This window comes from Magnolia sinica, chromosome 9, assembly GCF_029962835.1.
Source record: "Magnolia sinica isolate HGM2019 chromosome 9, MsV1, whole genome shotgun sequence".
Lineage (NCBI taxonomy): Eukaryota > Viridiplantae > Streptophyta > Magnoliopsida > Magnoliales > Magnoliaceae > Magnolia > Magnolia sinica.
Window position 1 is genome coordinate 40,410,554 of NC_080581.1, and position 16,531 is coordinate 40,427,084.

The window sequence follows — 16,531 nt, forward strand, 5'->3', positions numbered from 1 at the left end:
TCGATTACATCGAAGTGCAATCGAGACATATTCGATGGCATCGAACACCTGTTCGATGAAATAATGACCAAACAGTCCAGCAAGTAAATTGTAAAAATCCTGGATATATTTGATGGAATCGAAGGAAGTTCGATGACTTGAAACTTAAGTTTCAATGGAATTGAACACACTTCGATGACATTGATATATGGCCATTTATCTCCAATAAAAAAATCTAATGTTTTTGATGTAATCAAACTACTTTCGGTGGCATCGAAGTAAGTTATCGATGACAATGAAGAAGGTTCAATAGCATTGATATTTGGACCACTTTTCCAGCAAGCTTTCAAGGAAAATCCTATAATTCTCGATGGCATCGAAGACCTTTCGATGACATCGAAATTCAAATTTCAATGGCATCGAAAGTTTGATCGATGACATCAAGATATGGACAAATTTGTCCAGAGAGTTTTCACAAGAAAATCAAGTTATTCTCGATAACATCGAACTACAATCGATGCCATTAAAAGGTTGTTCAGTGGCATTGAAATAGTGCTCAAACTGTCTAGCAAACACAGCTATTTTTAAGGAAAATCTCAATGGCATTGAGCCATTTTTCGATAACATCGAAGGCCCCTTCGATGGCATCGAAGGATGATCTATGACATCAGACATAATCTATCTAGCACCTATTTGAAAATCTTGGTGCAGGAGTTGCTGACATCGAAGAAAGTTCCATGACATTAAAGAAAACTTTAATGGCATCGAAGACCCTTCGATAGCATCGACCATGACAGATTTCTGATCGTTTTCAGACCGTTGGGATTTTACTTTATATATCACTTGGGGTTGTTTCTTGGCTTTTAAAGTGAGCATTGAAGAGAGCTTTGAGACCCTTACTCTCAAGCCCTCTTTTCCATATGAGTTCATCATTCAATCCATGGCTTAAAGGCATTTATTAAAACATTCATAGCCTAGATTGAACCATGAACTCTAGCCTTCATTGATCATCCAACAACACTCTTTAATGACAAATTATTATGTTGGGATCCTTAAATGCTTAGCTTTTGAGAATCTTCTCTAGCTCTTAAAGATTAATTATTAACTAGATTAGATCGATCCAAACCCTAACCCAACAACCTCGGTACCCTTGATTGGAGCATCTACAAGTGGTTGCAGTTCAAGGGAGCTGAAAACTCTTCATCAATAGGAAGATCTTCATCAACATGTGATAAAGCGGGGCTCAGTCACTTACAAGTAAGCACTGACAACTGACCAAGACTAAGTAAGCGGGTCTAAAGCCATTTCCTTATGTAAGATTGGAATTCAGAGTTTGGTTCTACAAACTCACCAAGACCTTTCGTAGGCCTCCGACCGGAGAATAATGACAACTGATTTTGGCCTATGGTACCCATTCGATTTTTGTTAACAGAATCATAAGATATGTGGCTGCGACAATTGATTTTGGCCTATCGTACCTGTTTGACACATCGACTATTATTGCCTGGTATTCAAATGCCGATTGGGTCGGTAATATCGATGATCGCAAATCAACCAACGGTGATTATTTTTACATCAGCAATTGTCTTGAGTCTTGACATAGAAAGAAACAAAACTCTATATCTTTATATACTGCCAAGGCCAAATACATTGCAGTCGGTAGTTGTTGCACACAACTTCTTTGGATGAAACAAATTTTACTGGATTATGGGATTAATTAATCAATAATGATGTTATTTTGCGATAATACTAGTGCCATTAACATTTCAAAAAATCCAGTCCAACATTCTAGAACAAAGTACATTGACATTCGATGCAATTTTATTCGTGAGCTTGTAAAGAAAAATTTAATTGTGTTGGATTATGTGCCTACCAAGCGAAAACTTGCCGATATTCTAACAAAGCTGCTGGATGCCAATAGATTTGGAGATCTCAAAAAATCTATTGGAGTATGTGCAGTCTAATTTCATCATTGACCCAAATGATTTAATTGCTATATTTGAGGATTTTTGGCCTAATTATTCTTTTTGAATATATGCATTTTTATTTTTTAATTTATTATTTTTGTGAATTTTGATTGAGTATACAAATGATGATTTATTGGTAAATATGTGTGTACATCTCATTGTATAGGTTAGTGCAAGCTGAACTGACAAACTACTTCGATGAGATCTTCGATGCCATCAAAGAGGTCTTCGATGGCATCAAAACCCTTCGTGCATCTCTGACCTATCTGGACACTTTTTGATGGCATCGAAGAATCGTGGCCTATATAAGAGGGCGCGGGCAAAAATTTTGGATTTTACTTCTCTTTCTTACCTTTGCACGTCTGTTCATCTCCATGTCTTCCTTAAAGCTCTGGTGGTCGATTTTCTCTCATTTTTTTCTTCCTCCATTGGTGCTCTAGTGTGGTAAGGCATCCCATAGCATTTGACATATTCGTTTTCATCATCTTTAGGCTGCTGTCTTAGGGTTGTTAGGCTTTATTTGAGGTTTTCCTTGCATTCGTGCATATATTTAGTGTCTTTCTTGGTAAATCTTATTTCATTTCTTGATTTGCACAAATGCCAAAGAACAAGGAAAAAATCGTAGTTCAAGGGGAGCCGTCACAAGCAAAAAGGTCCAAAATATGTGCTCAGCGATATTCTGAGAGCCTCCTGGCTCTAGTGGAGCCCTCTACGCCTACGTCTCCGACCTCGTGGCAGGAGACACCGCGCCGAGGTACTCCTGAACCCAAAATCCAAATCTTGGTAGTTCCACCTCCCCTAAAAGCCGTATATGAAAATTTTAAGGGGAGGAAAATGGTTTTAGAATGCCCGATGGACAAGGAATGCATATGGCCATATGGGATTGAGCCCATCTTGGAGGCTGTGGGTTGGAGCAATGTGCTCAACTTTGGCGGTGTATCACTAAATGAACAGGTGTACTTGTTCCTTACGTATTATGATTCCCCTATTCTTGACTCCCTATTGCTTGAGGTCACCATTGGGCAGACCACGACTCATATCGCCACTGGGATTATAACTCAGATCACTGGTGTATCGGCCTCTCCACAGGGCCTGGCAAACCATGATTTTGACTCTTTAGAGGTTAGGCCTGAGGTGACACGCTATTTATGCGATGGGGTGAACGTTCCCTGGTATGACGGGAATGCTTTACGTTGATCGCACTTGTCGCATAAGTTTTGCGTCTTTCACGAAATCTTCAACTCAAATGTTTATCCTGTGGGACGAAGAAGGCAGACTTGATACCGTTTCTGTTAGATATTCTCTATAGTGTCTGTATAGGGGTCCGCTTGTGTCTTCCGACTATCATCCTTCATCAGCTGGCCTATGTCATTCAGGGCACTAGAGACACTCTGATTCCATTTCCTCATAGCATTTGTCTTCTGTAAAGGGAAGTGGAGTTGTTGCCCACTACCGGCCATCCGCGCACTCTTCCAAAATTCACTCAAGTCAACATTAAGAGGATGAACCTCTAGGGGAAGACCGCGATCGCATTAGCCTTAGCATCGGCACCCTCGGAGGATGACACTCTGGGAGAGACGGAGGCAGAGGCTACATAGATCGACTACCCTATTGAGGATGAGAGATGCCTAGCTCGTGATCTACCACCGACACTTGACACTCGCACCAGGTGACATATGCGATTTCGCGATCACTGAGAGTCCATCTAGCATCTCGATCATTAGGATGAGTGACTTACAAGACTAGAGAGAGTCGTCAAGGCCCTACAACACACTATGGAGAGAGTAGAGCAGACTACTCAGGAAATTTTACTGCGATCACTTGCCTCTGCGACGACACAGCTCCGCGCTAGGGTGGTCCATCAGCTTAGAGTCTAGTCCGACTTGCACATTTAGGGTCTATGTCTTGGGTGTTGTTATCTTTTTGGATGCCCATGACCATCTGATTTATGGTTATTTGTATATGTTTTTATTAGATGTATGGTTGTTTGTGTTTGGAGTTTCTATGTGTTATGGATATTATTACCCTACTTGGGCTTGTTGTGGGTTTTAGATGATTATGTTGTTTTTTGGATATTTATGCCATCTTTGGGTATTTATGATATATATTGATGATGGCTTGCTTCTCTGCATTTTAGTCATATCTTTTTTATTATGTGAATGTTTGAACTATCTTCCAGGATATTATGTGATTGATTCTCCAACATCAGTAATGTATGACATGTTAATTATTGCTAACCCTTTGCCAATAATTGACAAAAAGGGGGAGAACCATACTCCCACAATTAGGTGTGAGTGTTTGTGACTTAATGGTGATGTAGGAAGATAGGGGGAGTAACAACTTAAGGCAACTCAAGCACCAAGATCAATTTTTATTTCTTTTGTATATGTCTGTATTTGAGTTGTAATACTGTGTAAATCATGAGTTGTACATACCTTTAGGGTTTTGTTAGGTGTTTTGCCACGTAATTAACAAAGGGGAGATTGAAAGTACCATTGTTTGTCAATATATGTGAAAGTTGAGTCCTAGAGTCAAGTGAACCCCATATGAAGAATACAAGACCGAAGACTGACCAAGTTGAAGAAGTTCAAGTGCACCACATAGGTATATTAAGCCTCACTTCCCTAACCAAACTCTATCAGGTAAAAGCCCCACTTAAAATAATCTAAACTTGCCCAAAACCATGTTTGCAAAACCCTTGGTAAGCTTAGATTGAGGGTTAGTTTAAAGTTTGTGGAGAATAAATCAATTGGCAAAAATTCATATTTTGTCGATTACATCGAAGTGCAATCGAGGCATATTTTATGGTACCAGACATCTGTTCGATGGCATCGAAACAATGGCCAAACAGTCCAGCAAGTAAATTGTGAAAATCATGGATATATCCGATGGAATCGAAGGAAGTTCGATTACATCGAAACTTGATTTTCAATGGCATCGAACCCACTTTGATGACATCGATATATGGTCATTTATCTCTAGCAAGCTTTGAAAAAACTTTAATGTTTTCGATGCAATTGAAACACTTTCCATGGCATCGATATTTGGACCAATTTGTCCAGCAAACTTTCTAGGAAAAATCCTATAATTCTCAATGGCATCGAAGACCTTTCGATGACATTAAAATTCAAATTTCAAAAGTCTAATCGATGACATTGAGATATGGACAAATCTTTCCAGAGAGTTTTCATAAGAAAATCAAGTTATTCTTGATAACTTCGAACTGCAATCGCTGACATCTTAAATGACATCGAAAGGTTGTTTAATGGCATTGAAATAGTGCTCAAACTGTCCAGCAATCAAAGGGAATTTTCAAGGAAAATCTCAATGGCATTGAGCCATCTTTCGATAACATTGAAGGCCCCTTTGATGGCATCAAGCTATCTTTTGATGACATCGAACAAAATCTGTCCAGCACATATTTGAAAATTTTAGTGCAGGAGTTGATGACATTGAAGAAGGTTCGATGACATTGAAGGAAACTTCGATGGCATCGAAGACCCTTTGATGGCATCGACAATGATAGATTTATTTTTCAGACCATTAGGAATTATTTTTTATATCACTTGCGGTTGCTTCTTAGCTTTTAGAGCGAGCATTGAAGAGAGCTTTGAGAGAGTGATTGTTATAATTAATACCCTTACTCTTAAGCCTTCTTTCCTATGTGAGTTCATCATTCAATCCATGGCTTAAAGGCATTTATTGGAACATTCATATCCTGGATTGAACCATGAACTCTAGCCTTCATTGATCATCCAACAACACTCTTTAATGGCAAATCATTATGCTGGGATCCTTGAATGCTTAGCTTTTGGGAATCTTTTTTAGCTCTTAAAGATTAATGATTAACTAGAGTAGATCGAACCAAACCCTAACCCAACAACCTCGGTACCCTCGATTGGAGCATCTACAAGCAGTTGCGGTTCAAGGGAGCTGAAAACTCTTCATCAATAGAAACATCTTCATTAACATGTGCTAAAACGGGGTTCAGTCACTTATAAGTAAGTACTGGAGTCTATTGTGTCTGAAGCCCTTTCCTTGTGTAGGATTGAGATTCAAAGTTTGGTTCTATGAACTTGCTAAGACCTTTCGTAGGCCTCCGACGGGAGACTACGTATAATGTCCTTATGTACTACATATTGCCTTGTTTAAGCATTTGTGAATGCCTTGGGTAGGCATTGATTGGTTGCCTTGTGTAAGCACCTTAGGTTGTCTTTTGTAGGCACCTTAGATAACCTTGTGTAGATTGTAAAGGTTCATGGTCAACCTGATTTAAAACCATTAAATAGTGAAATTCGGTACATTCATGGGTTGAGTACATGCACCGGGAGTGGAGTAGGCATGGAGTCAAACCACTGTATATCGTTCTGTTTGTGATGCTTGATCTTACTTGTGTTTGCGATAATTTATGCTATGTTTAATTTCTGCACAGAAGATGATTGATAAAATATAGCTTTCATATATTTCATTATCCTAGATATTTATTTATTTATTATTGTTAATGGTTTTCTTTTAATCCTGTTTGATTAGAGCTTAATTGTTAGTATTTGCTTTAAGTAGGATTAAAATTTAGAAAAGTCTTATTCACCCCCCTCTAGGACACTTGAACATAACTCTGCACTTCACTAGTAGCGGTTTATCCGTAATTTAGGTACGTTTATATGAACTATATAAAGGAGAAACAAATTAATGTAAGAAAGACATGTACCATGAGAAGCATAATACTCTCAAATGTGATAAATACATGTGGACTGTTCCGTACATTTGTCTTAGAGCAGGTATAAGTATATCATCTTCATTGAAAATCATTCTCGTTATGAGTTCTTGTACCTTATTAATGAGAAATCTAATGCGTTGGATGTGTTATATAAGGCTGAAGTAGAAAATTAGCTCAATAGAAAAATTAGGATCATTAAATATAGCCATGGTGATGAATGCTAAAGAAGACATTATGAACTAAGAAAAAAGAATCAATGGGCCTTTTATGCAACAACTACAAGATTCTGGCATCATTGTTGCATGTACCGTATTTAAAAATGAAAATAAAATCATTTAGATGAAAAAAATAATGACATTTTAAGGGATATATATATATATTGTTAGATTGTTAGTACACCCCATTGTCAGTTGACACTTCACTGTTAGCCACCCCCACTAGGGATCGATACCAAGACCTCAAGTGTTGAAACGAGGTATCTTTCACTTAGTTTACCACTTGAGCTATGGATCAGGGTGACATTTTAATGGATATGATATAAAGCATGGTTAATAACTTGACCTTATTGGAATCTATATGGGGTGATGTAATTAGGACTACAATTCACATCCTAATTAAATCCTAAGGCCATAAATAAAACCAATTCTTTATCAGGAGAAGTGCAATTTACAATACTTCCATATTTGGGATTTATAACCCATAAGAAAAAAGCTTGATCTTAAGACAGTAAATTATTTCTTAATATTATTCCTAGAAGGGTTTCTTCGAATGTGATTAGAATGATATAGACGACAAAATTTCAATTTCATTAATGATATCGACAACATTGGGAGTGCGAGTCCCAAGAATGTTGTGCTTGAGGAAGAACAAACTATTTTGCCAACAATAATAATGTCTAGTAACATGATGACTCTTCCTGTTATTGAGCTGCAAAATTGATACGAATCATCATGAATATCCTCAGTTAAAGCCCATTGTAAAAGAACACTGACTCATTGCAAAACAATACGTCATTAAGGATATCTCGAAGAGAGAAAATTTGTAACAACAAATAATTACTTTGTTTATTTGTAAGAGCACAAGTTATATAGGTGTGGAAGCGGACTTTATATCCTTTGTATGAGCCAAACAATGTGCTCACTATTCTCAATAATTTATGCCTCATAGTCTGATTTCAAGTCCATAAAAGAGAATGATGTCTAAGACCTAGTTAAATTACTTAAGAAGATTAGGCTGGTTGATTATAAATGGATATTTAAAAATAAGTGAGACCTAATGGTTATAAAAAAAATATAAGAAAATAACAGTTATTAAGGGTTTCACTCAACAAGAATCTTGTTGAGAACATATGTATGTATGTATGTATGTGTGTGTGTGTATTACAACTAAAAAGTTTTGTTATTAATGAATTAGAACATTTGTTTTCAAATGTCTGAGTTCATTTATAGGGCATTATGTCAGTGGTACCTAAATTTTGATAAGGTGATTTTTCTTATTTGGTTTTGAAGATAACACTATTATTTAATGAATTTATATGATGATCAGTTCCAAAAGTTTGTATTTTAAGTCTTGTATGTCGCTGATATCGTTTTAACAAGTAATGACTTAAAGATATTGTGTGAAACTAAGAAATTTATATTACAAAACATTGAGATAAAAGATTTTAATGATGTTTTTTTTTAATTAAATTTTTTAATATTAGAATTGAGATTAACTATGATAAAGGTATAAATTTCACGACTTGCACTACCTTTAATTGAAGGTTTTTGTTGATAGAGTGCTTGCGAGATTTTCCATGCAAAAATGTGCTCTTAGTGAAGTGCCCGTTATTAAGGGTATGAAATGCTACCAATTCTAGTATCTTAAAAACAAAACAAATGAAGGACATCCCTAAGGGTCTATTTGGATGCTTGTAAGTCACTTACAGGTAACTTATTTAGATGTATGTTGTAAGTTACTTACAAGTAAGTTTTTTTGTTTGGGTGACCTGTAAGTTACTTACAGGTAAAAAGCTATATATTCACACCTAGCAGATCATGGATTAGGGAATTGTTCCAAAATGTTATGATTATATTAAAATGCATGGGATCAAATTTGTCATTTTGTTAAGCCTATCAAGATGAATATTGAAGCTAATTCTTAGGCCAAACTAATAATCAAGTGGGCCCACGAATTCAAAATATTTATAATATGGGGCAATAACTCAATTTAAGCATTGTGAATAAACTTAAAAATATTAATAAAAAATATAATAATCAAAGTATATTAATAATGTCTTCTTTAACTATAGAAAGTACATTTAAAACTTTTCACTTGGAAGTCATCCTCTATAAACCATTCATTCCTTAGGATAAGACTTACAGCTTTTCTATGGCCCACTAGAGTTTTAGATTAGGGTGAAAATTGGTCCCTGGGGGTTTCATGGGATGCTACATCACATGGACCGTTTGGATTAGAGGCCCATGACACGTGTGCAAAGGTGCACATGTGCGCAAGTGAGAGTGCCTCTATATGATTAATACCTAATCCACTCCCATTTTCAAAGTAAAAAAAAGGGGAGCTTGTGATCAAACCGTACCGTTTTAGGGAGGAGGAGAGAGGGAGGGTGGTAGTTGCGGAGGAGGAGAGAGGGAGGGCGGTAGTTGCAGAGAGAGAGAGAGAGAGAGAGAGAGAGAGAGAGAGAGAGACGAAACCTTCAATCCCCTCTTTATAGAAGCTTACCAATGGTGGTTATTGATATGGTAAATGGTAATAGTTGTTGCAGTAAATGGAGCTCTGTTGTTTAATAGTGTTGTAGAATATGGATTGGTTGCACTGTTGTAAGGCCTGCTGGAGTTCCTTCAATGGCCGGTGCTTCTTCTTCATTGGCTGGAGCTTCATGGCTGTTAATGGTGGTTGGTGTGTTTCTCCATCTTCCCCTCTTTTTAAACATCCAACCGTTGAGCCAGTAAGTAACTTACAGGGAGGTGACTTCTCAACCCCATCCCCCTGTAGTTTTTTGGCAAATTTGTCTATAAGTGACATACAGGTTGTAAGTTACTTATAGGTGAATTTTCTCCCCCAAACACCACCTGTAAGTCACTTCTCACTTACCCAACTTACAGGCATCCAAACAAGCCCTAATGTATCGATGTGAAGAATTTTATGTATGCGCAGGTATGCCCTCCTCCACATATTATGTGAATACTAGGAAGATATCTTAGTAATATAAGTATGTGTCATTAAAGAGCTTGAAATTAGTGATGTGGTATTTATGATGGACCATTTAGAGTAAACTAGGTATTCATATTTAGATTACACTAATTGCCTTGACATAAAAAATCCACTTCAGAGTTTTTTTCATGATGGTCAAGGGAGTTATGTTATTGAAAATCAAACAAATGTTTACAACTTCAACAACCATGTAAATAGAGTTCATTGCCCACCACGAGGTCATCAGTAGACGATGTTGACATTTTATGCCTTAAAAAGCCAACTACGTTGACCATTGTCATATATATTAATGACCACATATGTTTAGTTAATATAATGGATGCCATAATTAATGTGAGAGAAACCTTTACTAGTTATGATTTTATAGGTTGCAACGAAGGATTCCTTCAGTTTTTGTGGCCATTGTACTGTGATTGGGTAATTTGTGAAAGGTTAGTTATGAAATTGTGTGGATTATCTATCACAATATGTGCGGAAGCTTTGTGGAGCTTAGAATTATGGCTAAGTCCTAGAGAAAGGGGGGGTGTGGGGGGGTGTTGGGGGGTTCAATAGGACAACTTAAAATTCTTGTCTACTTAAACTAATTTACTAATTTAAACTAAGAAGGCAAACAATACTAGGCTTTCAAGCCAAAGTGGATCCAATCACATAGGCTATAATATATATAATGATCTAAGTAAATATTTTATTTTAGAGATAATGATCTTGTGTGTGTTTACAAGTTGAATACATAGTAAATAATTTAATTCAAGCATTCATATAATTAATCAAACACATAAGCATGAATAGAATTGTGCTCAAATAACAATCATAAATACAAGAATATATAGTGGTTCAACTACTTGCCTACTCCACTCTCGGTGTAACATTCTCCTCGAGTGCACTGAAATTTCACTATAGAAGGTTTTAAATCATGTTCACATCTAACCTTCACAATGGTTTCTCCAAGGCTACCCACCAACTTACAAGTACACTCCCGTGTCGGAGGAACACAATTCCACTCGTGTCAGTGGATCCCATGGAGACTCAGTTGGTTTTCTATTGCCTAACCAACAACCACTAGTGGTCCTAATTTAAGTTTCTACCTACATTCTCACTGGAGGCTCCCTATGGAGACTAACACGTACGTACTAGTGTTCGGTGAATGCAAGCCTAATCTAAGGCCCTACATACACTCTCATCGAAGGCTCCCATGTATACTAACACGTATGCACCCATGCTTGTTGAATTTGGTCCTAATCTAAGGCTTTACGTACACTCCACTAGAGGCTTCCATAAAGACTAACACGTATACACTCGTGTCCAGTGAATTCAGCCATACATGGGAGCGTAGGTCCTACATAAGATCTATTTGAGTTTGGGTCACAAACTCTACACTCAATCCTACATAAGAAAGGGGTGTGAAATGGACTCTAACAAATGACGACCTTATTTTTCAAAGTTATGGCTATACACGAGTCTAGCTAGCTTGAAAAAGCTCGCTCGACTCAGCTTGAGTTAGATTAGATTGACTCGGCCTGAAGGATGACTTGGGGTGAGTCAAGATCCATACTACCCAACTCGATTTGAAAACAAGCTGAGTTTGAGCATAGTGTAGCTCAACACGACTCGACTCGACTTTATATATATATATATATATATATATATATATATATATATATATATATAACTTAAAAAATTTAAAACAAAACCTTACCCGTCCCAACCCTATCCTCTCTTTCTTTTCCTCCCTTTTCCTTACCCAACCCAACTTGCCACAACTCGCGTCGCCCAAGCGAGTAATTAAAAATCAAAATCTCTCTCTCTCTCTCTCTCTCTCTCTCTCTCTCTCTCTCTCTCTCTCTCTCCCCCCTCTCTTGTCCTGATCCTCACTTGGCCACTCGTCCGGCATCTGCCCAACTTATCTCAGCCCAACTTAGCAATCGACCATGCGCTCCAACTCTGTCACCCTCTCTTAGTATTTAGCACCCACCACAAAGGTAGGTTACCTTCCTTTATCAATGAATATTTAATTAATTTTATTTATTTATTTATTTTTTGTTTGATTTGGGTTGGGTCTTGGGTCAGATTGAGCGTTAGGTTGGGTCGGGTTGGGCGTTGGCTTGAGTTGGGTGTGGGTTAGATGCTGGGTTGGGTCGACTTGACTTGAGGTAAGCTCGACTTGATCCACTTACTCGATTTGAGCTCGAATCGAAAGCTTTGGAAAACAAGCCAAGCTCTAATGTTGAGCTCAAGGGCGAGCTCGAACTCGAGTACAACATGAACGTGTCAAGCTGAGCTTTGCCCACCTTGACTCGACTCGGCTCGATGTACAACCCTAATCAGATTGAGCCTCTTTGTAGTGCCTTGCTTAAGATACTTCTTTAATGCTTTTCCATGCTTGAATCAGCTTCTCAATTGCTCCCATGTTTGTTGATGCTGATGGTTCAAATTCACGAACAAACACCTTACATGTGATACTGTAATGAGGAGACCAAGGTTATGGGAAAGTAGTGGAATCTCCTACAAATAATGGATAATTGATTTTCAAAGGGGTTTCACCTTGATGGGTCTTCTAAAGGATATAAACAAGGATATAACTATATGCTTAGTGTCTAATATGTAGAAAATAGTGGAAATCAAGATCATTTTAACAATGGAGGTTAGAATTTTTATCAGACTGATAAATTTAAGAAGATGATTTGAATCTCATAGGTTTAGAGACTTAAGATGAGGGATATGAGTGGGGAATCACCTAAATGCTAATAGCACCAAAAACTCATCCAAATGCCCAATGCTCTAATGCTCTTTATATAGATTTCGATTTGCAACGGTTATAAAATGGGTAGATTAATGACATCCTCGATTGATTGACCGAGGGTTGTCAATCAATCAAACTTCATCGAATTTTGGCCAGAGAACTTGCTAGACATTTTTGGCTACCAAGGCTGTCGGCACCAAATTTGATAGCCGAAAATTTAGTGAGCCCGGTTCTCGAGTTTGGAGCATGATAACATGCATTAGAATATTGCATCGTCTCTAGCCGAAGAGACCCATCATGTCCAGATTGGACTGATTTGATCATGCACTAGCTTGACTAATCCTTACACTTGGGTTGTATGTGGGAGTACAAGAACGTATTTATGAGTAAGGATTTAGTGATTGGACCATCCATTAAGTAGTTTTTTCATTAGGCCTAGTGCTTAAAAGTTTTTATATGTTTAATTAGAAGATTTAAATTGTTGATCTTTTTAAACCATTAAAAATGATTTATTATGCTTGATAGATTTTGATGGTTAAGATATTGTGGCCCACTTCTTAGGCTAGTATGAGATTTTAATCAAGAGTATATGCTAATATATAATAGAGGGATTTGGTCAAAATAGGTGCATGGATAAGGTAGGTATGCAAACTTGATAGTACAAGGCAAATTAAAGTTTGTAAGAGTGAGGAGCACCATAACTGACATTCCATTTGAAATCCCGACTCTTCTTATAAATAGATATTATCCCAAGGGGATAATGCATAATAGATCCTTGGACGTCCCCATCCATAGGGAGAACTATTGTGTGAGAGAAAAGAGAAAAAAAGAAAAAGAAAAAAGAAGACAACCTCCTTTATCACATGTTGGCATGTGTGGGCCCTAGCTTATGAGAGGCTCTTACGTGTGTGATAATATCTCTTCTCTCTCTTTCTCTCTCTTTTTCTTCTTTGAGATAAATTGGAAGAGATTTTTTACATTGGAAGATCAATATGAAACTACTATAACGATTACATGACTTAAATTTAAGATAATATCTTAACATTTGAATTTATGCTTTTTAGAACTCGATAATATTTAGATAGAAATTTTAATTAGAATTTTTATAATCTGATTTAAAAATAAAAATAATTTTTTTTTTATGTTTTTGTGTCTTTAAAAAATTCACTAATAAGCAATATGGCTATAGAACTTTATATTCAGACTTTAAATTATGGAGTTGTTCTTGAAGATACCGATGATTTATTGTGATAATTTTAAAGCAATATACCTCTCCAAAAATAATATGAGCTCATTCAAGTCTAAGCATACAAACATAAAATCTCTTATTGTAAAGAAACAAGTACAAACGTCATATGTTTGTAAAGTATATTAGCATCAAGTTGATGATCACACATCCACTTATGAAGAGCTTTCTTCTAAAGTCATTTAAAGAGCAAGTGACTTATATGGGAATTGTTAACCATTGTAATATATTCAATCGGTGGTATTTTTTTAATATTTTGTGTATGAACACTTATTTATTGATGATTTTTTCATATCATTATTTTTTTACTTCTTAATTGTGTGTACATATGATCAAGTAGAATAATTAGTATATCAATATGAGACACAAGGTTTCTCTTGGCATAGATAATTGGACTACTTGAAAATAGGTATATAAGATCATATTTAACATGTAATTTCCTACTAGACTGAAAATTTGAGGTCTTTATCATTAGAAATGCTTGTAGTTTGACCATTATCTATCCTATTCAATAAATGTACGATGATTTTGTAATATTAGTTTTAGTGGACTAGATCAAAGTGGTATCTCTAACATTTCTACTAACAATGAATTTCAATATTCAAGGTGCTCATTAGGTGATTTTAAATAAAATTAATTAAAAAATTTACTTTTAAAAAGAACTATTCTCGGTTTTTTTTTTTATTATTATTATTTAAAATTAGCGTCGATCAATGTGACCCAAATGATAGAATGTAAGAGTTTTCTTACTTTGTTGGCTAACATATATCGATGATTATGATAAAATCGAATAAGATTAGTTAGTGGATCTCAAGAATATAAGCATGTCCCTAGCCACACTAAGGATAAATGTTGAACATGGTAATTAGGGAGGGGAACACTTCTACATCCATCGAGTGTGTATAGTTCTAGAGGGTGTAGTATTTATCCTTGTGTGAAGACCTCGATAGAGAAGAGTGGTCATGGGTTTAAATATACTCTCTAACCCATAGTAAAGTCTTGGTCCCAATTCTTTTTACATAATTCTTTTCTGTTTTCTTTTATTTTTTAACATTCCATCCTATTCAAAGGATTTGCAAGTTTTGAGGAGATATAAGAGTTAGAACTAGATGATATTTATCACCTTCAAACAATGAATTAATATTGAGAAAAATGACAGATCCAGATATGTGGTGAAGCTTTGTTTTTTTTTTTTTTTAATGGAAAAAACTTAAGAAGATAAGATACCGTAATATGAAAAAAGAGCTTTTTATGCTTAGCTTAATATATTGTACTTTAAACAAAGAACATATAAAAAACCAAAAAGTTTTTATGCATTATCTGATAAAGAAGGGAATTAACCTACTCTATTTTTCTTCAATTACATATAAATCAATCCATTTACAAAATTCCCAAATAACCCCATCCCTTTTTTGCCAACGGTCATAAAATATCTTATTGTTAATTTTTTTAATGGTAGGTTAGTGCATTTTTTAATGATGTTTTTACCCTACTTATATAAGAATCCACAAATCCCTACTCTCTCCTTTCTCTTTAGCTAAATACTGATGCCCTCTTTCTCCTCATCTCCTCACGTCTCTCTCTTTCCTCAAAACCCTAGCACTGTCTCTCCTCTCTTTTCCTCAAGCCCTAACCCCCTTCTTTCCTCTTATCTCTCATCTCCTCTCCGTTTACCCTAACGCCTAACACCCTCTATTCTCTCTCTTCTCTCTTTCCTCCAAATCTTACATGTATTTTAAGTATCTTACAAAGAATTTGTCCCTTCTAATTAATAATTTCATATAAGGATTTTATGAAATGCCACCCTTTTTTGGCCTAGTTAGACAGAACCATTCAAACAAAATTTTCCTTTTTATGTCACTACCCACATTTTGAGGGGTTTCTTTATTTTACCACTTTCTGTCAAATCTAAGTCATCATTATCCTATTTTTTAAAATGATGAAAAATAAGCATAATAAGTGTTCATATCTTTCATATGTTAATGGAAAGATTAGTTGAGATTAATGTCCACCATCTTGGAATGGTTGAGATTGCTATCCACCTACTCTTAAATGGTCTTGATCATGTCCACCATGTTGCAATAGTTTATATCACTCTTCATATACTTTTGAATGATCCAAATTACGTAGTGTTAAACTGTATAAGTCGTTGTCCACCGTTTTAGAATGGCTTAGGTTGTTATCCACGTACTCATGAGCAGTCTAGATTAATGTCCACAATTACCACTTCTTTGAATATTTATATCATTTTCATCAATAGGCTAATGGCTAGTACTTGGATTTGACCAAAGCAGTGAAATAAAGAGACTCCTCAAAATGTGGATGATTACATCTAAAGAAAAATAGTTTATGATTTTTTCTCTGATTAGGCCAAAAAACAAGTATTATTTCATAAAAATTACATTTATGTATAGTAGACATAATTATTAATAAATACGAGGTGAATAGTTAATGAGAAAAAATCCTCCATCTCCACATCATCCAACTATTATGATCTGAGCAAGGTTCATCTACTGTAGGGACTACTAGATGAGCGACCTAGCGTAATTATGTGCAAGGAGATAGATTACTTGATAAAAGAGAAATTCTCAAGTGCTTTTAGAGCACTATAAATCAATAGTGCTCCTAGATGTATTAGGACACTTAAGTCTGCTTCATTGATCTAGACT

The 16,531-nt window shown here is 36.0% G+C and overlaps 1 protein-coding gene across 5 annotated transcripts in view; it reads right to left on the reverse strand.

Annotated features, from left to right (window-relative positions):
• The window catches only part of LOC131255389 (ACT domain-containing protein ACR2), a 40,013-nt gene that overhangs the window by 16,732 nt on the left and 6,750 nt on the right, over nt 1-16,531 (reverse strand). The gene's annotated exons all lie outside the window — the stretch shown is intronic.